General features: G+C 45.0%; 1 protein-coding gene across 2 annotated transcripts in view; it reads right to left on the reverse strand.

Moving 5' to 3' along the window:
* Positions 1-21,440, reverse strand: part of DYM (dymeclin) — a 519,684-nt gene that overhangs the window by 438,084 nt on the left and 60,160 nt on the right. The window lies entirely within an intron of this gene.

Raw genomic sequence — 21,440 nt, forward strand, 5'->3', positions numbered from 1 at the left:
CTACAATATTGTCTTCTTTCAAATGCTTCCTGCAGTGCTCTGCACTGCACTGCAGTAAACCTCAAATAGGATTGATTCTCCCCCAAAATAATGGAAATACTTTTCTGGCACCATCTTAAGAGATATTTGCAGAAAGTGTGAAGCATCATAAGCTCCTTGTGGGTAGGAAACACGTCTACTAACTCTGTAATATTGTGCTCTCTCAATTGTGTCCGTTTAGTGCTCAAATAATGGGATTGACTGAAATTAATTCCTGACTCTACATGAATAGAACTGGCTCATTAGATCCTGGCTAATAAAGCTACATCAATTTATACACTGAAACCTGTAACAAAAAAAAATTAACTCCCTGCCCCCTGCAAAAACAAAATGAAACAAAAAAACACCAAAACCACAACTATGGATACATAACAGGAATAGAGTTCAACAATTATATAAAAACTGAACTGAAGCTGGGGGCGGTCTTGGCCTGATTACAGGATGAGGCGATAAAAGTGAAGGAAAGAAGGAGCACCACCTACTTCTGAGATGGCTGTAATAAAAGTAGGTAAACAGGACTTGGATGAAAAAAATCAGCCAACATAACCAACCCAAAAGACCAAACAACATACTCTAATAAGTTGTCTTCTTATAAATGTCACTCTTTGGCTCACCCTTCTGGAGTCAGTGACCCAGACCCGAGGAGTAATATTTTCAGTCACTCACTGATTCCCTAAAGAGAGGATTTCAGACCAAATGAATTGGCCTGTTTAGCAACATCCCACTGGTCAGCAACGAAGCCAGCATAGCTTGTTTATCATCGAGGTGAAAGAACAGGCTCTCAGCACCCCAGAAACTGCCTGATTGAATTTTCCTTCCTGGGGGCGGGAGGGAGGAAAAATAAACCTTGACTTTAAACTTAAAAAGGGTGGCAAAGATTCTTGCCTCTGTATTCCAAGCATCACTCTAACTCATGACCTCACCTCCACTAGAACAAAGTTTACAGCTGGGTCAATTAAGCAATTCAGCCCAAATCTTTATTGCCACTTAAAAAAAAAGAAAAATAGGTTTAGTACAAGTGAAACGTGGCATTTCAGGGCCAAGCTTTGAAAGCTGTTTATGTCAGGAATGAGTGTTTCCCAGATGACTCCTTAAAGACCTTGAAGGTGGTAGAACATTTCTTTCAGCGTTACATCCTAACCTAAATGTGTCTACTCAAAGAAAATGTCAAAACTACAGGTATTTATGAGACACACGATCAGAAATATTGGAGATATGAATAGAAAGATAATTTCATAGAGGAAACAATTTTTCATTAACAAGCACAACTGAGGAGAGGTTTGTAAATCAGAAAATCTGAAAATTTTTAAGAGGACTCTCTTAACCCTGAGACACTACACCAATTTGCAAGTAAAAGGAAAAGAAGGGCAGAGAAAGATAAAATTACTCCTACAAATGGCAATTGACAAGAAAACTCCTGAAGTGTTTCCAAACTAATTTTCACCCCACCATCATTGGACTCTCACCAAGAGCCAAGCCGAGTTTCACGCACTTCCACTGTACTCTGAGGTGTCTGGGGAAACTAAGGCATAAAGCTGACCATAGATTGAATATGTAAAGGTCAGTCGGTTAGTCAATTATATTTACTGTGTCCAGAGCATTGTATTAAGTGCTTGGGAGAGTACAAAACAACCGACACATTCCCTGCCCGTAAGGAACTTACAGTCTAGAAGGGGAGAGAGAAATTAATATAAACAAAATTACAGATATGTACATAAGTGCCGTGGGGCTGGGTCAAGGGATGAATAAAGGGAGTGGGAGAAGAGGAAAGGAGGGCTTAGTCAAGAGAGGCCTCTTGGAGCAGATGTGCACTAATTGTTCTGCAGCGTGAGAAACCGCCTTTCACCTAGTGTGTTTCTCCTTCACTGTACGACTGAATAGCCGATCGGAAATATCAAAGGCTGTGAGGTCTCAAATACTGGCATCAATTGAGCATTGATGGTTGCCTTTGGCATGTCTTTGGACCTTCTCCTATAGCCATCTGTGCAGCATGATCCTGGATTTTTTGTTTTTTTGGCTTGCTTTTTTTTTTTCCTTTGGCAGGGCAGGTATTTGTTAAGTGCTTATTATGTGCCAGGCACTGTACTAAGTGCTGGGGTAGATACGGGCTACAAGGTAGGACACAGTCCATGTCCCACATGGGGCTCACAGTTTTAACCCCCATTTTAAAGATGAGGAACTGAGGCAAAGAGAAGTGAAGTGACTTGCCTAAGGGCACACACAGCAGACAAGTGGTGGAAACACGATTAGAACCCAGGTCCTTCTGACTTCCAGGTCTGTGCACTATCCACTGGGCAGTGCTGCATCTGGGATGTGTTCATCATACAGTTCATCTTGGGAATCCTTTTACCCTCCGTTCGAAGATTAGATGATCACCCTATTGCAGGAGAGTTCTGATTGTCAGCACCTCAGTAACCTGGGATTCTGTAATATTATACAAGACCTGGTGACAGGGATGCGGTTTGGTCATTTTATACTGACTTTCTGCTTCAGATAGTGCAGACTAAACAGAACCGGTTGAGTTATTTTATATGCTGCTATGTTGCCCAAGCCTCAAAGCCATATAACAATGCTGTGCTAAAAACTTCCTGGTACATGTCAATATTTGTCTTTAGGCTGACACCCCTTTCTTTCCACAGCAAATGTTCCAGCTTCCCAAATGTTACATTGGCCATGGTGATGCATCTTGAAAGCGCATCATCAGTAACACCACTGTGCAAAAGCATGCTGCCCAGGGAGCAGATTTTTCGACGACTATAAGCTGCACGTCACCGATAGGTACCATTTGGACAGGAATTGTGGTACAAAACTTTGGTTTTTTTTGTTTTGTTTTGTTTTAGATTGTCAGCCCTAAGCATTTGGCAGTTTGGGCCAAACATTTAGTGAGCCTGTAGGTCTTCAAGGCTGTTGACCACTTCCATACAATCATCTACAAATGGTAGTTCACGGATTAATGTCTGGGTCACGTTGGCACAGAGTCACCACAAATTCAAGAGTGCCTAATTTAGACAACTCTATTCGCCAACCCCACATTCCACGGTCTTGAAGTCAATCGGCAAAGCATCAGGGTGAAGAGCTGTTGCAAGAACACAGTTCACCTTGACACTTTTTTTGGTAGCAAAGAGCAAAGAACTAAGGCTGTGAGCCCCATATGAGACAGTGACTACATGTGATCTGCATATACTGTATCTACCCCATGGCTTAGAACAGTGCTTGGCTCAAAGTAAGCGCTATACAAACACCACAATTATGAAGAATTCTATCATGGAACCACTTTAATGATGCTAAATCTTTCCACGTAGCCAAATTTATGAAGAATGGCCCACAGGCAATGGTGATTTACTGAGTCGTAAGTCTTTGAAAGATTAATGAAGACCATATTCGAGTCCTGGTTCTGCTCTCTGCCTTCCTCCTAAAGCTGTCTAGTGGCAAAGATCATGTCAGTGGGACACATCTGGATCAAAAGTCACAGTGGTCTTCAGGAAGTCATTTTTTCTGCCAGTTGGTCAGTTAGACTGTACAGCACTACTCTGGCGAGAACCACTGTGTCTGTTTATAATTGTACTGTACTCTCCCCAGTGCTCAGTACAGTGCTCTGCACATAGTAAGTGCTCAAAAAATACGACTGCCTGATAGTGTGAACAGTAAGTTGGAGGGGACTCTCCGGGATGAGGTACAGGCCTGGAGCTGCTGTTTTTGTTATAACTGTTCGGCGGCAGTAGAAGCAGGTGGAGCAGGAAACCAGGCTCTGGGCCAGGACCGAGATCGTGAGGGTCAGAAATGGACAGGTACGTACCACGTCTCCAAGACCACAGCGAGCAAGCAACATTGGGGGAAGTGGCTGCCGGCAATGCCTCCAGACACGTGGGCCTCACAACACATCACAGCCCCACAGCTGCTGCCTCCTCACCCACCCAGGCAACCAACAGTCCCTGGTCCTCTCAGGGCGAAAGAGGTGAGAGTGGTCTGCTTGCCCCTTCCGTCCTCCCTTCCTTCTACCAACACTCCTGCCATCACTGAGGTGTTCCATGGACTCGGGACAGAGGGGTGGGCGAGAGAGACAGAAAGACAGAGAGACACAGAGAGCGAGCTCGGGTATGAGAGGGAGGAGGGGCCTGCCCAAACCTTTGGCCTCTGAGCGACCTGAACTGTGGGCCCACCCTCCCACCGAGCTGTGGGGAGCATGGCTTTGAGCGCTGGGGAGAAAAGAGGGAAAAAGATAGTCACTTCTTTCTGGGGGTTCTGTCCCCCGCTCAAGAGGTATAGTTTCCGTAGGTGGAAAAGACTCCTGGCAAAGAGGTGCTGGAGGTCCCCCGCCCGTGAATTAATCATGTCACACTGCAAGCCTAGAATAGACTTCCAGTGGCCAGGAGAGGTCTCCCACAATGGTTCTTGCATGAGGGGCTGCTGCCCTTCTTTGAACAGAGATGGACAATGGACATGTGCACCTTAAAACGTCCGTGGCACTTCTTGCCATTCCCAGGTGGCACAGAGAGCACTGGTCAGCTCATACTCATTGTACTTGCACCCCTCCACAGTCATGGGAGCTGGACAGGCAACTTTTCCTGGGGAAAGTCTGATTTAGAGACTGCAGTGTTCCCAATGTGGTTGGCCAGAAAGCAAGATGGGTATTTGAAGGAAGCGGATACGGTAGTCTAGTTGTGACATGGCCAGAAATTTGGGACCAGGGTGGTAGCTGGTTGAGGAAGAGGCAGAGAAGCCCAGAGATGCTGTGTGAATGATACAGACATCAATACAGATAAATAAAATGACAGATATGTACATAAGTGCTGGGGGCTGAGAGGGGGAAAGAGCAAAGGAAGCAAGGCAGGGCAATACACAAGGGAGTGGGAGATGAGGAAAAGTGGGGCGTACTCTGGGAAGGCCTCTTGGGTCAGCAGCGAGATAGACGAGATTGAGGCACCGAGAGAAGGTTAGCCCTAGCCGAGCAAAGTGTGAGGGCTGGGTTGTAGAAGGAGAGAAGCGAGGTGCGGTAGGAGGGAGCAAGGTGATGGAGCGGTTTAGAGCCAATGGTGAGGAGTCTTTGTTTGAGGTGGAGGTGGATGGGCAAACACTGGAGTTTTTTGAGGAGCGGGATGACATGTCCTGAACGTTTCTGTAGAAAAATGATCCGGGCAGCATAATAATAATGTTCACTATTAAGTGTTATGCTCTTACTATGTGCCAAGCACCACGCTAGGTAGTAGAGTAGATGCATCACTATATAGAAATATATGATAATATATAGTAATAATAATAATTGTGGCATTTGTTAAGCACTTACTTTGTGCCAAACACTATACTAAGTGTTGGGGTAAGTGTAAGGTAATTGAGTTGAACACAGTCCCTGCCCTACTTGAGGCTCACAGCCTTAAATCCCATTTTACAGATTAAGCAACTGAGGCACAGAGGAGTGAAGTGACTTGCTCAAGGTCACACAGTAGACAAGTGGTGGAGCCTGGATTAGAACCCAGGTCCTTCTGAATCCCAGGTCTATGCTCTATCCATTAGCCCACGCTGCTTCTCTAGTAGAATATGATGCATGAAAAAAGTGAAGAATGTGTGGAGAAGTGCTTCCAGAGGAACACAATGCAGCGTGGCTCAGCGGAAAGAGCCTGGGCTTGGGAGTCAGAGGTCACGGGTTCGAATCCCGCTCTGCCGCTTGTCAGCTGTGTGACTGTGGGCAAGTCACTTCACTTCTCTGTGCCTCAGTTACCTCATCTGTAAAATGGGGATTAACTGTGAGCCTCATGTGGGACAACCTGATTACCCTGTATCTACCCCAGCGCTTAGAACAGTGCTCTGCACATAGTAAGCGCTTAACAAATGCCAACATTATTATAATAGAGCAGAGTACCCAGCTGTCCTGTTCAGGCCCTGCCTGTCTGCCTAGCTGGGAGGGGGTGCGTAGGAAATGTGGGTGGAGAAGCATTCCACCTACTCACTCTCCCCCTGCGCAAGTGTTCTGACTAAGCCAAGATGAACAAGTTTACTCTCCCCGGGCCACTCTGCCCTGCTCTGCCTAAGGCGCAGTAAATCAAGGGACCACAGCATTCTCTAGCTCCAAAGCTTTTCAGAAATTGGAGGCCTTCCCTAGCGGCGTGGCTTAGTGCAAAGAGCACGGGCTTGGGAGTCGGAGGTCGTGGGTTCTAATCCCGAATCTGCCACTTTATGTGACTTCGGGCAAGTCACTTAACTTCTCTGTCCCTCGTTACCTCATCTGTAAAAAGAGGATTAAACGATGAGCCCACCTGGGACAACCTGATTACCTTGTATCTATACCAGAGCTTAGTACAGTGCTTGACACATAGTAAGCATTTAACAGATATCATCAATTTTTTTTTAATTCCTAATGTCTCCTCCTCTGAAGCCCTCAAAGGCCACTTCAGCACTTTCAAGCCACTTGAGCACTCACAACACACCCATAATGCTTATGTACATAGTTCAGCATGCCTTAGTGGAGAGAGCACGGGCCTGGGAGTCACAAGGTCATGGGTTCTGCCACTTGTCTGCTGTGTGACCTTGGGCAAGTCACTTCACTTCTCTGTGCCTCAGTTACCTCATCCGTAACATGGGGATTGAGGCTGTGAGCCCCTCCTGGGACAAGGACTGCATCCAACTGCTTCGCTCGTATTCACCCCAGTGCCTGGCACAGTGCCTGGCACATAGTAAGTGCTTAACAAATACCAGAATTATTATTATTTCTTCTTATCTCAAATTGACTTTAGTATCCCTTACCAGATTGTAAAATCCTCGAGGGCAGGGATTTTGTTTACTAGTTGAAGCCCATAGTAAGAGCTTAACAAATGCAACACATTTTTATCAGAATGTAACATGTATGTCCCTGAGGCTCCTTACTTGGTACCAAGAGAGAAGTAGGGTGACCCAGTTGGTATAGCACGGCCTGGGCATCAGAGTACCTGGGTTCTAATCCTGGCTCTGTCACTTGTCTGCTGCGTGACCTTGGGCAAGTCATTTAACTTCTCTGTGGCTCAGCTGCAATGTGCAGCACACAGTAGGTGCTTAGTTAATACTACTGACTGACTGATAGAACGCTTGAGGAAGAAGTGAAAAGAGCATTACTAGGGTGATTATTTCTTGGTCCATAGCCCAGATATCATTTTTCTTAGAACGGAAAAAATAAGATAGGAAAACCTTTAAAAAGGAAGTATTTTAAATGCCATTTATTTCTGGGAATCGATTGGCTCATATATTGGCTCACAGAGATGGAGCGTGGCCTAATCGAAAGAGCACGGATCTGGGATTCGGAGGACATGAGTTCTAATACTGGCTCTGCCAATTGCCTGTTGCATGATCTTGGGCAAGTCACTTAATTTTTCTGTGCCTCAGCTTCCTCATTTCTAAAATGGGGAAAATTTCTAAAATTCATTCATTCATTCATTCAATAGTATTTATTGAGCGCTTACTATGTGCAGAGCACTGTACTAAGCGCTTGGGATGAACAAGTCGGCAACAGATAGAGACAGTCCCTGCCGTTTGACGGGCTTACAGTCTAATCGGGGGAGACGGACAGACAAGAACAATGGCACTAAACAGCGTCAAGGGGAAGAACATCTCGTAAAAAGGCTTAGTCAGTGAGCCTCACGTGGAACACAGACTCTGTCCAACCTATGTTGTATCTACCCCAGCGTTTAGTACCACGCTCAGCACACAATAAGCGCTTAAATATATTATAGTTACCACATATCCTTGATTTACCAATGTATTATTGAAAGACTTACATTCTTTCCCATTACAGACATACCCCAGAATACATCAACTTGTTTCTCAACTATGCGGCTGTTTGGTGAATGGTTATATTATGGGGTACATTTTCCATTAAGCTTAAATGTGATTGTGTACGTTCCATTCCAGAATTAGGCCTGACATGATGACTGGACCTTACAGGTAATTAGAAATGAAGTTACAGATCATTCCTGGACACTCCTTTTCCTCTCCCCTTCCCTCAGGGTATTCCTAAGGACTGTCTTGCCCTAAATACGGCCTCCACGACTGTCTCCCCAGGGCCCTTCCATCACCCAATATTGATTTATTTATTTTTTGTAAACCAGTCACTTGCCCAGTCCCCTGTTCAAGGGGGGAATGAAGGAAGTGACTGAGGGGAGGTTTCGCTGCTTCAGCCAAGAGGACCATATGGAACAGCAAGGTAGAAGTGGCTGCCTAGGACCTCTGCCCCCTTCTCATGCATCCCACCCATGCTACTTCCCTCCCAGTACCCCACCTGAAGCAGAGAAACTAGACTCCAAGCTTGTGTCTGGGAAGAGGTGGGGCAGAGACTTCCCTACAGCACAGTAATTGGATATATTGTAGGGCATAGCCTACAGATCCTGGGTTATGACAGCTGTTAAAGCTCTGCACACGGTAAGCGCTCAATAAATAAGACTGAATGAAAGTTAAAGCAAGATCAATCTCCAGATTGGGGTCCTTTGAAAGGGGGGCTTTGCCTGTACAATTAAAGCACCACAGCAGTGCTTTGCACATGGTAAGCGCTCAATAAATGACCAAATGAATGAACCTAGAATTGGCTGCTTTTAAAAACTGCATGCAGATGATTTAAACAGATGTAATCCATTACATTTACACCAAAATCTTAGTTAGTAAAGTTGTTGACTTTACTTTAGACCTCACTCCACAGATTACAGAAACATTATACTCAGAACTGAATTCAAAACAATATTACCCCTAAACATAATTTTCTTTGCCTGTTTCAAAATTATTTTTGTGAACCTTTACTAAATGTAACTTATTAAATCCCAAAGCAAAACTAAATATAGGCTCATTAGTAGCCAAAAATTTAGATTTTTGTGTAGGTAGTTTTTCCTCCCTTCATCCATTTGATGATTAATGATTAATGATAATTAATGATTTAATTTATATAAAAGTCACACCACTCGTAGAATTAGAATAAATGAAAAGGCAGCGGTCAAATCTTTGGAAAGCAGGAGTAAAAGGGGAAATAAAGGGGAAAAATGAGGGGGATCCCGGAGGCAGTTTGAAGCAGCCTAGACTAGTGGACAGAGAAGCAGCATGGCGTAATGGATAGATCACAGGCCTGCGATTCAGAAGGTCACGGGTTCTAATCCTGGGCTCAACCACTTGTCTACTGTGTGACCTTGGGCAAGCCCATTCACTTCTTTATGCCTTAGTTACCACATCTGTAAAATGGGGATTGAGACTGTAAGCCCCATGTGGGACAGGGACTGTGTCCAACCTGATTTGCTTGTATCCAACCCAGCGCTTAAAACAGTGCCTGGCACATAGTAAGTGCTTAACAAATACCATTATAATGATAATATAACATTATATATAATATAATAATAATAATAAATTGGAATTAAGATTGTGAGTCCCATGTGGGACATGGACTGTGTCCATCCTGATTATCTTCTACAGTGCTTAAAACATAGTAAGCGCTTAACAAACACTGTTTTTTTTTTTAAAAAAAGGAAGCTTCCCAGGGGCACAGTGGGCAGAGATAACCCTAGACTTGATGCTTGGAAGCCTCCTAGGAACGTATAGTGGGGGGTGAGGGTTGCTGGAGGGGAGAAGGAGGGAAAGGGGGAAATCGAGGTACTATGGGGTCTTCAAAGGAGAAGTAGAAAAGCCCTCAGGAGTCCAAGAAGTAGTGGGGTAAAGACCCTGAAACCCCACAGTGCAATCCTTACTCCCATTCTTCTATCGCAGAAAGGCTTGGAGCAGCAACCTAGTTGGGACAAATGGCTCAGGAATGGGGTGAGGAGTGAGCAGATTAGCTGCTGATCAATCCATCAATCGGTTTTATTTATTGAGAGCTTACTGTGTGCAGAACACTCCTCCGTCTGCCTCCTACGCTCCTATGCTCGAGCTGCTGAGCGCTGCTGGCGAAAGTCCAAGCACCAAGCCGACCTCACACACTTCAAATTTATCCTTTCCTGCCTTAACTCTGCCCTCTCCTCCGCCAGGCAAAGCTTCTTCTCCTCCCTCATCGACACCCATGCCCGTCACCCCCGCCGATTGTTCCGGACCTTTAACTCTCTCCTTAGGCCCCCTGTTCCTCCCCCTCCCCCATCTCTCACCCCCAATGATCTGGCCACCTATTTCCTCACGAAAATCAACACGATCAGGTCTGAGCTCCCCAAAGTCACCCCTCCGCCTCTCCCCTCCCCCCCACCAACACCCTCCCCTACTTTCCCATTCTTCCCTGCAGTATCCTCAGAGGAGATCTCCTCCCTCCTCGCAAGTGCCACCCCCTCCACCTGCGCCTCGGACCCCATTCCCTCTCACCTTCTTAAAACCATCGCCCCTGCCCTCCTACCTTCCTTAACTTCTATTTTTAACCACTCAATCTCCAAGGGCTCCTTCCCCTCTGCCTTCAAACATGCCCACGTCTCCCCCATCCTAAAAAAACCCGCTCTTGACCCCACTTCCCCCTCCAGTTATCGCCCTATCTCCCTACTACCCTTCCTTTCCAAAATCCTAGAACGAGTCGTCTACAATCGATGCCTAGAATTCCTTAACTCCCATTCTATCCTAGACCCCCTCCAATCTGGCTTCCGTCCCCTCCACTCTACCGAGACTGCTCTCTCTAAGGTGACCCGTGACCTCCTTCTTGCCAAATCCAATGGCTCCTACTCCATTCTGATCCTCCTTGACCTCTCTGCTGCCTTTGACACTGTCGACCATCCCCTCCTCCTCCATACCTTATCTCACCTTGGCTTCACGGACTCCGTCCTCTCCCGGTTCTCCTCTTACCTCTCTGGCCGGTCATTCTCGGTCTCCTTCGCCGGAGCCTCCTCCCCCTCCCATCCTTTAACTGTTGGAGTTCCTCAAGGGTCAGTTCTTGGCCCTCTTCTGTTCTCCATTTACACTCACTCCCTCGGTGAACTCATTCGCTCTCACGGCTTTGACTACCATCTCTACGCAGATGACACGCAGATCTACATCTCCGCCCCCGTCCTCTCCCCCTCCCTTCAGGCTCGCATCTCCTCCTGCCTCCGGGACGTCTCCACCTGGATGTCGGCCCGCCACCTAAAACTCAACATGAGCAAGACTGAGCTCCTCATCTTCCCTCCCAAACCCGGTCCTCTCCCAGACTTCTCTATCACGACCATCCTTCCCGTCTCTCAGGCCCGCAATCTCGGTGTCATCCTTGACTCGTCTCTCTCGTTCACCCCACGCATCCTATCCGTTACCGAGACCTGCCGGTTTCACCTCTACAATATCGCCAAGATCCGCCCTTTCCTCTCCACCCAAACGGCTACCTTACTATTACGGGCTCTCGTTATATCCCGGCTAGACTACTGTGTCAGCCTTCTCTCTGACCTCCCTTCCTCCTCTCTCGCCCCGCTCCGGTCTATTCTTCACTCCGCTGCCCGGCTCATCTTCCTGCAGAAACGATCTGGGCGTGTCACTCCCCTTCTTAAACAACTCCAGTGGTTGCCTATCGACCTCCGCTCCAGACAAAAACTCCTCACTCTAGGCTTCAAGGCTCTCCATCACCTTGCCCCTTCCTACCTCTCCTCCCTTCTCTCTTTCTACCGCCCACCCCGCACGCTCTGCTCCTCTGCCGCCCACCTCCTCACCGTCCCTCGGTCTCGCCTATCCCGCCGTCGACCCCTGGGTCACGTCCTCCCGCGGTCCTGGAACGCCCTCCCTCCTCACCTCCGCCAAACTGATTCTCTTTCCCTCTTCAAAACCCTACTTAAAACTCACCTCCTCCAAGAGGCGTTCCCAGACTGAGCTCCTCTTCTCCCTCTACTCCCTCTGCCATCCCCCCTTTACCTCTCCGCAGCTAAAGCCTCTTTTTCCCCTTTTCCCTCTGCTCCTCCACCTCTCCCTTCCCATCCCCACAGCACTGTACTCGTCCGCTCAACTGTATATATTTTCGTTACCCTATTTATTTTGTTAATGAATTGTACATCGCCTTGATTCTATTTATTTGCCATTGTTTTTACGAGATGTTCTTCCCCTTGACTCTATTTATTGCCATTGTTCTTGTCTGTCCGTCTCCCCCGATTAGACTGTAAGCCCGTCAAACGGCAGGGACTGTCTCTATCTGTTGCCGACTTGTTCATCCCAAGCGCTTAGTACAGTGCTCTGCACATAGTAAGCGCTCAATAAATACTATTGTATTAAGTGCTCAGGAGAGTACAATACAAAAGAGTCGGTAGACTTGATCCCTGCCCACAACTAGCTGATGTCCTATGTTTTTTTCCAAATCAATCATTCATTCATTCATTCAATAGTATTTATTGAGCGTTTACTATTTGCAGAACACTGTACTAAGCGCTTGGGATGTACAAATCGTTAACAGATAGAGACGGTCTCTGCCCTTTGACGGGCTTACCGTCTTATGGGGGAGACCAAGTGCTGCAGAAGTATGGTCTTCAAATGACCACCCAATCTAAAGCCCAAGTCTATCAAATGAAGAGCAATGAAATGCCCTTCAAAATCCATCAGGTATACTGTAAATTAGACTGCCCTGCAAGATTATTTTTTTTTATGAAACACCACCAAAGAAAGATTCAGCAAAACACTTAACCAGAGAGTATGCCTACTCAGTAAAAGCATAATAAGATAAGTAGTAACCACTACCATAAACACCAGGGTGTGAGTCCATTCTCACCACCTTCTAATTTCTCCTCCATTTCCCTGTCTTGGTGTTTTTCAAAGGTGTGAAAAGACTGACCAGAATATTCAAGTGGGGTGGGGAGGATACATTAAAAAGAGGGAGAAGGCATCTCTAGGACAAGTTTACCCTGAGGGAATCCAGTGAGCTGGGCCCCATCACCACCAAGATGAGGTAAAAGTTTCCTTGAGAAATTGCTGGCGGCCTTCTTTAGCCCTGTTAATCTATCCCTCTAGAGTCGGTATGTGACATTTAAGAGAGATTTAAAAGACATGGCCTGGTCTACCCTAAGTGTTTTGCCGAGGCTCTCCAATCCTGTCTCCAGGCTCTAGTAGGAAATTGTTATATCTACGAATTCCTGAGATTCAGGACTTATTTCATGAGCCATTTTCTTTAGATTTCTATGTGCCTAAGAGAAAGGAAAGCTTGCCAGGAAAATTGCAAACATATCCCAAGGACCTCCCAAATTTTTCTTTCTGGGAAACATTGGGAAAAATCAGCCTAATACAGTCTAGGTCAGGCCCTTGCTAGGGACTATTTTAAGAACATATTAATCAGTGGTATTTATTGAGCACTTACTGTGTGCAGAGCAACATACTAAGTGCTTGGGAGTGTACAACATAACAGAGTTGACAGACACATTCCCTCACCACAACAAGCTTACTGTGTAGAAGGGGGTTCAGATATTAATAGAAACAAATTACAGATAGGTACATAAGTACATAATTATTATGCACAAAAGTACATAAAAGATATTTATAGCAGGCCTAAGAAATAGTGCCAGACTGTAACTCTCCCTATCGCACGGCCAGATAAGTGGAATGCAAAACTTGGTAACCTTACAGAGGTTCTAACTGAGAAGCAGCATGGCTTAGAGGGCAGAGCACGGGCCTGGGAGTCAGAAGGACCTAGAGGTTCTCATCCCGGCTCTGCCACTTGTCTGCTGAGTGACCTTGGGCAAGTCACTTCACTTCTCTGGGCCTCAGTTACCTCATCTGTAAAATAGGGATTAAGACTTTGAGCTCCATGTGGGAAAGGGACTGTGTCCAGCCTGATTAACTTGTATCTACCCCAGTACCATAATTACTATTATCAGAGGCACCTAAGTAACTGATAAGCAGTAACATAAAAAAATGAAATACAGTGGTCACGAAAGCAACTGACCACAGCTTTAATGATCCTTTCCAACATATTACCATGAACAGCTCTAATATTAATGCTTTTAGATGAAGATGAGGATAAGTGGCCTTCATCTCATCTGCAGAACTGCTGTTGAGGCAGGACATGCTGTCTTTCTCCCATTCTTCTCAGGAATGCCTTGGCATTGAGCTTCAGAAAAACACATGAGAAGTTCATTATGGGCCCACCATTATTTCAGTCTCTGTCTTTTGTCTTTATTAATGCTGTCGAAAATGATGCTGCCATAATGAATTTTGGAACTGGGACTGGTCTACATTAATAACCCAAATCTCTACCCACGGCTCTGCAACTGAGAAAATGAGAAGCTGAGGCTAAGTGACACATTTAGGGGTGGCTTTCAACAAGACATTCTTCTTCCAATAGTATTTACTGAACATCTTCTGTTTGCAGAGCACTGTATAAGGAGCTCAGGAGTAAAAGTTATGACCCCAGCTCTCAAGGAGACAAGCAGGCATTTCCCCTCCCTCTCCCCCCCATGGTATTTGCTAAGTGCTTACTATGTGCCAGGCACTGTACTAACCTCTGGGGTAGATACAAGCTTATCCGGTTGGACACAGGACCTATCCCATATAAGAGTTCCCAGTCTTAATCCCCATTTAACAGATGAGGTAACTGAGGTACAGAGAAGTTAAGTGATTTCCCTAAGGTCACACAGCAGATAAGTGGCAGAGCCAGGATTAGAACCCAGGTTCTTCTGACTCCAAGGGCTGTGCTCTACCCATGTGCTCTATCCATTAGGCCACTCTGCTTCTCTTTTTAACATCAATTATATACCTATAGTGGGAACAGCAAGAAAAGCATAGAAACAACTGCTAACTCTAAGAGAGTGAAAAAACAATAAATGAGTAAAGTCAATATCTGTCTAAGGGCAGTGTTTGGACCAAGCCCTAGTATAAGCACTGGGGTAGACACAAGATAACTGCGGTGGACACAAAAACAAGGGGTTCCCAGGATAAATCCCCATTTTTCAGATGAGATAACTGAGGCCCAGCAAAGTGAAATGACTTGCCCAAGGTCACACAGGAGACAAGTGGCAAAGCCGGGAGTAGAGTCCAGAATAACTTGACTGGGAATGGTGAAAAATTAGGGAATATTTCCTTAAGGAGATGATTAGACTGTAAGCCCGTCAAACAGCAGGGACTGTCTCTATCTGTTGCCGACTTGTTGATTCCAAGCGCTTAGTACAGTGCTCTGCACATAGTAAGTGCTCAATAAATACTATTGAATGAATGAATTATCTATAAACCTTTGAAAATGGGAAGGAATAGCAGGGAGACTCAGAGGGGGAGAGAGTTCTTCGCATAGGCAAAAACAAAGTATAATAAGAAAGTCAGTTTGCATAACCAAAGATTAATCTGGCAGTTACTTAACAATAACAGTGGTATTTAAGCACTTACTATGTGCCAGGCACTGTTCTAAGCACTAGTGTGGATACAAGCAAATCAGGTTGGACACAGTCCTTGTCCCATGCGGGGCTCTCAGTCTCAATCCCCATTTTTCAGACACGGTAAATGAGGCACAGGTAAGTCAAGTGGCTTGACCAAGGTCACAGAGCAGACAAGCGGCAGAGCCAGGATTAGAAACCATGACCCGGGCCGATGCTCTATCCACTATGCCATGCTGCTTGAGAGGAGAGGAGGAAAGGGGGTTAAAACGGGCCATTAATATAAACTGTGGTTATAGGGCATAACGGGTGTTTGGAATTGAAATGGAGATGGGAGGTCCAAAAGTGTCTGAGGCCAAAAGGGATCCTTAACAGAACAGTTACGGGAACAACTGCTCTAAAGCAGGTGCTCCCAGACTTTCCAGAGAGGTGAACCCCTTAATAGATAGGACAGTCGCTGGTGGGCCACATAATAAAAAATAATAATTGTGATATCTAAGTGATGACTAGGATGTAGACACAAGATAATCAGGTTGGATGTGGTCCCTGTCCCACATGGGGCTCTCAGTCTAAGAAGAAGGGAGAACCGATATTGCATCCCCATTCTAAGATGAGGAACCTGAAGCGCAGAAGTTCAGAGACTTGCCCGAGCTCACCCACTGGGCAAGTGGCAGAGCTAAGAACCCACATCCTCCAACTCCCAGGTCTGTGCTCTTTCCATTAGGCCATACTGCTTCTCTGTATCACAGAATAGCAATGAGCAATAAATCAACTCAATTCTCCTCTAACACCAAGGTTGAGTTCTTGCAAAACCTTACTTCATAGAAAACTCATGTTGCAAATGTGCACGAGTTTCCTCTGATAGCTCAGCCTGCCAAACCCAAACAAGCTCGAGGTGTCAGGAGAACTTTCCTTAATTCCCTAAGACACGAGTAATGGCAGAATTGAATGATGCACTCCTTTTATTGGAAAGTATTTTTTCCTTTTTAAACAAAATTCAGCCATCTTATTTCATTCAAACTTAGTTGAAATGGTTTCAAGTGGTATCAGGATCATCACTGGCCTGTGGGGTGCATTTTGGGGACCTTTTGACTTACATCACCTAGCATCTACATCTCTGTTTTAATGCTGATAATTAATTTTTATGGCATGGGAAAATTGATTTTTACAAAATATAGGACCTTGGAAGTGAAGTGATGCTTCCCTCTAAACTGTAAGCTCATTGTGGGGCAGAGAATGTGTCTGTTATACTGTCATGTTGTACTCTCCCAAGTGTTTAGTAGAGTGCTCTGCACACAATAAGTTCCTAATATACGATTGATGGATTCATTTTATTCGGAAGTAGGCAAAAAATTATCCAAATCACCTTCCGTGAAACATTTACTCCATCTCGGTTATTTTTCTTCATGGCATTTGTTAAGCAAGCACTTACTATGTTCCAGGCACTGTTCTAACCGCTGGAGTAGATACAAGATAATCAGATTGGAAACAGTCCACTTCTCACATGGGGCTCATAGTCTTAATCTCCATTTTACAGATGAGGGAACTGAGGCACAGAGAAGTGAAGTGACTTGCCCAAGGTCACAAAGCAGACAAATGGCAGAACCGAGACTAGAACTCAGATCCTTCTGACTCTCAGGCCCGTGGTCTATCCACTAGACCATGCTGCTGCTCATTATTATTAATACAAGAAATGCTTCAACACTAACCTCATGCTTAATTTTCAACTATATCATAAAATTTTTTCCAGCAATTTCTTCGGGCTTGAGTTTTCCTAGCAAAGACACTGGTAAGCTAGTAATGCATTAACCCCATTCAAAATGCTACACGGCTCTCGTCTGCACCTAAAATACATCTGCTGAAAAGGCACAAAAAGAAATTGGGCCCTGAGCCCAAGATCACTACATGCAGAGCAAATGTTATCTCTCAGAAAAGACAGCAATATTCTCTAGCTAACAATTGCTCTCAAATCATAGGCCACAGATTAGCTGTCAAATTAAAAAAAAGGTTATAAATTTAGGCAGTCTGCTGAAAGCTCACTGGCAATTATGCTCTTTTTACATCAGAATCTGTTCCACTAGAAATGCCAGTTCTATTTCACCAGATGCTAATATCTAAACTGATCACAGCAAGATTACAATGACTTGAGCGTCAACAGGAATCGTGTATGCTAAACTATTACCAAGATGCCGGGCATCTGAGCCAGTTTAAAATGCTTGAGTTCTACTCAGGGTTCAAATCAGGAATCACCCCATGGGTTCTCAGAACTGGAATTTCTTTGGGGGAGTGCCAAGTAGAGAAAACGCACCTCTGGCCAGCTGATGAGAGGTAGATTCAACAACCAAAGTTATTCATTGAGCCCCGAAGAGGGCTTTCATTCCGGGGTAGAAATAGAGAAGCGATGCCCTCAGTCGCTGCTCAGGACAGCCAAACTCGTTCCATCTCCTAATACCTGTGGTGGCTTTCAGCTGACCTTGGAAGAATTTGGCTGGCTGCCTTCTCTGGACTAAAATGACATAAAGGTCACTGCTCAAAAAGTGAACAGGATGGAATTAAAGGAAGGAATTCTTCATCTACAATGGAACTGCAGAGTCACTTCCCTCGAGAACCAAAAGTCCCACTGGTAAACATTTTTCATCCCAGGAAGTGCACATGGAACAGTCTCCAGATACCTGAGGATCTCACCATTGTGAGAGAAGAGGAGGAAAAATACATACCCAAACACTCTGTCCTACTTACGGTGGCTTTTGATTCTTTAAACTATTACCTCCTCCCAGGATCATTTTATAAATCTCTTGTTTGGGATCCCTCAAAGTGTACTTTTGATAGAAAGTAGTTTCATTGCAGAATTTATTTTTACAGAATCTTTCTTTTATTATTACAGATTACATACATTAAGTATTTTAAAACTCACTTATACCCTTAGTGTTCCTTTTCCTACTCCTCCAAGACCTTTTCTTAAGTGAGACCAGAATGGCCCAAATCCTGTACACCACTGCCCAAAGTCAAGCAAGACAAAAACCCCAAAACGAGAATAGCTCGACAGAAGAAAACAACCTTTGGAAATATAAAAGAACCTTCTGCCGGTGAGATAATATAACCAGAAATGCAAACAAACTTGCCTTGCAATGTCTCTGCTGCCATAACAATGACCAAAGTGGCTTCTCTATGAAAGGGAGATTTAAAATAAGACAGCAGCATGGCTTAGTGGATAGAGCATGGGTCTGGGAGTCAGAAGGACCTGGCTTCTAATCCCGACTCCACCCCTTATCTGCTGTGTAACCTTGGGCAAGTCACTTCACTTCTCTGTGCCTCAGGTCCCTCATCTGTACATTGGGAATTAAGACTGTGAGCCCCATGTGGGACACGGGACTGTGTCTGACCTGATTATATCTACCCAGCGCTTAAAACAGTGCCTAGCACATAGGAAGATTTTAACGAATACCAGACTTAAAAAAAAAAAGACTGCCGTAGGGGCCCCGGCTCCAAATCCAGCCCGTGCATCCATGGCTGCAGGACTTCAAGTCTAGAGAGTCCCTGGCATCAACCCTAATCCCTGCGTCTGTGGCTGCTTCACTCATCCATTCGCTCAGTCGTATTTATTGAGCGCTTACTGTGTGCAGGGCACTGTACTAAGCGCTTGGAAAGTACAGTTCAGCAACAAAGAGAGACAATCCCTGCCCACAATGGGTTCACAGTCTAGAAGCGGGGGGCAAAGCACATAAACAGGCATCAATAGCATCAATATAAAGGAATAGAATTATAGATTCTATAATTATATAGATATATAGATATAGATATATAGACATCAAAGCAAGTAAACGGGCATGCAGCAGTGGCCAGGGCGGTCCAGGCATTCACAGGGCTGGCAAGCTAGGGGATGCCCGCCAAGTCACCGGAAGGGTAGAACATGGTGGAAGGTGGGAAGTGAAGGTAGGAGGCAGTAGTTGAAGGGTGAAGCATGAATGTTAGCATCACCCGCAGCAGCGCTACATGGGACTTCCTTATAGTTAGTCACAACGTAATGGCGTTGGGATGGGGATTTGGAATTCCCAGGGGCTATCTTCAGCCTGGCCCTGGATGTGATTGGGCTTCAATCTGAGTGCCTCAATATATGGTATTTGTTAAACGCTTACTATGTGTCAGACACTGTACTCAGCACTGGGGTAGATACAGGAAGCAGCATGACACAGTGGATAAAGCACGTGCCTGGGAGTCTGAAGGTCATAGGTTCTAATGCCTGGTCTGTCGCTGTCTGCTCTGTGACATGGGGCAAGTTCGTTCATTCATTCATTTAATAGTGTTTATTGAGTGCTTACTATGTGGACAGCACTATACTAAGTGCTCGGAATGTACAATTCGGCAACAGATAGAGACAATCCCTGTCCAGTGATGGGCTCACAAGTAACTTCAGTTACTGTAAAATGGGGATCAAGACTTTGAGCCTCATGGGGGACAGGGACTGTGTGCAACCCAATTTGCTTGTATCCACGCTGGTGCTTAATAATAATTACTTACTAGTGCATAGTAAGCACTTAAATACTATAATAATAATAATAATGATACAAGATAATGAAGTTGGACACAGTCCATGGCCCACCTGAGGCTCACAGTCTTAAGCCCCATTTTACAGATTAAGCAACTGAGGCACTGAGGAGTGAAGTGACTTGTCACAAAGCAGACAAGTGGCAGAGCTGGGATTAGAAACCAGGTCCTTCTGACTGCCAAGTTTGTGCTCTATCCGTTAGGCCATTCTGCTTCCCCGATAGTAGAACAAAGAATTTTGGGAACAAAGACGGAAAGCCTAAAAAATACTGACCTCAGTCAGTATTACTGAGAAAAATCCAGGTTTGGGAAAAGGAAAAGGAATGAGGGAAATGGGTGGTTGTTCCTGGGCTAACCAAGTTCAATAAAGTAAAATTAAGAAAAAACAGAAAAAACAGATACTGGAAGCTGTTTTTAGCTTCGTAAGTACTAAAAGCTAGCACTAGTATCAAAACTGTACCTAGTAGAGATGATTGCAAAGCAGCCTAGAGCAAAACAGCACGGCCTAGTGGATAGAGGCCAGGCCTGGGACTCAGAAGGACTTGGGTTCTAATACCTACTCCACCACTTGTCTGCTGTGTGACCTTGGGTACCTCGCTTCACTTCTCTGTGTCTCAGTTACTTCATCTGTAAAATGGGGATTAAGGCTATGAGCCCCATGTGGGACATAGATTGTGTACAACCTGATAAGCTTCTGTCTACCGCAGTGCTTAGTACCTAGCATGTAGTAAGCTCTTAACCGATACCCTGGAAAAAAAGAGAGAAAGAGAGAGAGAAAGAGGAGTAGTGGCCAGCTTTGGTCACTGGAGGGTGCTATGTAGAATTACAAATACAAATTATATAAGGATAGCTATAATTCCCCCAGCACAAGGTAAGGGTTAGGTTTCAAAAAATAAAAATAAATAGTCTTCCAATTGCTTTAAGGATGCCAAATGCCACTATTTTTTTCTATTTTTCAATTGCTGTTCTTATGGTTACGTTTCTATATTATTCCTTTCCTGGCATCTTGCCTGTCATTAATAAACTTACACTCACTGTGATCAAGTTACAATATCCTATGTTGAGAAATGGATTTTAGGTAGGATATTATTGTGTAGGGTAGATGAACAGAATGCATAAAGGAGAACCCTGCTAATTCTCCCCCATTCATAACTTTCTGGATTTTCCTAAAGGGCAGAAAAAGAGTGAGCAATTCATTTTAGAGTACTCTGCATAGGCCAAATTTGGAAGGGCTTGACCCAACCCAACCCTCCCGTGAAACAGCCTGATCTAAACTGCACAATCAACCAATGATATTTATTGAGTGTTACTATGTGCAGAGTACTGTACTAAGACCTTAATAATGTTGGTATTTGTTAAGCGCTTACTATGTGCCAAGCACTGTTCTAAGCGCTGGGGTAGACACAGGGGAATCAGGTTGTCCCACGTGGGGCTCACAGTCTTAATCCCCATTTTACAGATGAGGGAACTGAGGCACAGAGAAGTTAAGTGACTTGCCCACAGTCACACAGCCGTGGACCTTGGGAGAGTAGAATACAACTGAAATGGCAGACACGCTTCCTGCCTATAACAGGTTTACAGTCTAGAGGGGGAGACAGACATTAATAGGAATAATTAATCTTGGTAAAATTCTGGACTTCCTCT

The sequence above is a fragment of the Ornithorhynchus anatinus genome, chromosome 3 (genome assembly GCF_004115215.2).
Source record: "Ornithorhynchus anatinus isolate Pmale09 chromosome 3, mOrnAna1.pri.v4, whole genome shotgun sequence".
NCBI classification, from domain to species: domain Eukaryota; kingdom Metazoa; phylum Chordata; class Mammalia; order Monotremata; family Ornithorhynchidae; genus Ornithorhynchus; species Ornithorhynchus anatinus.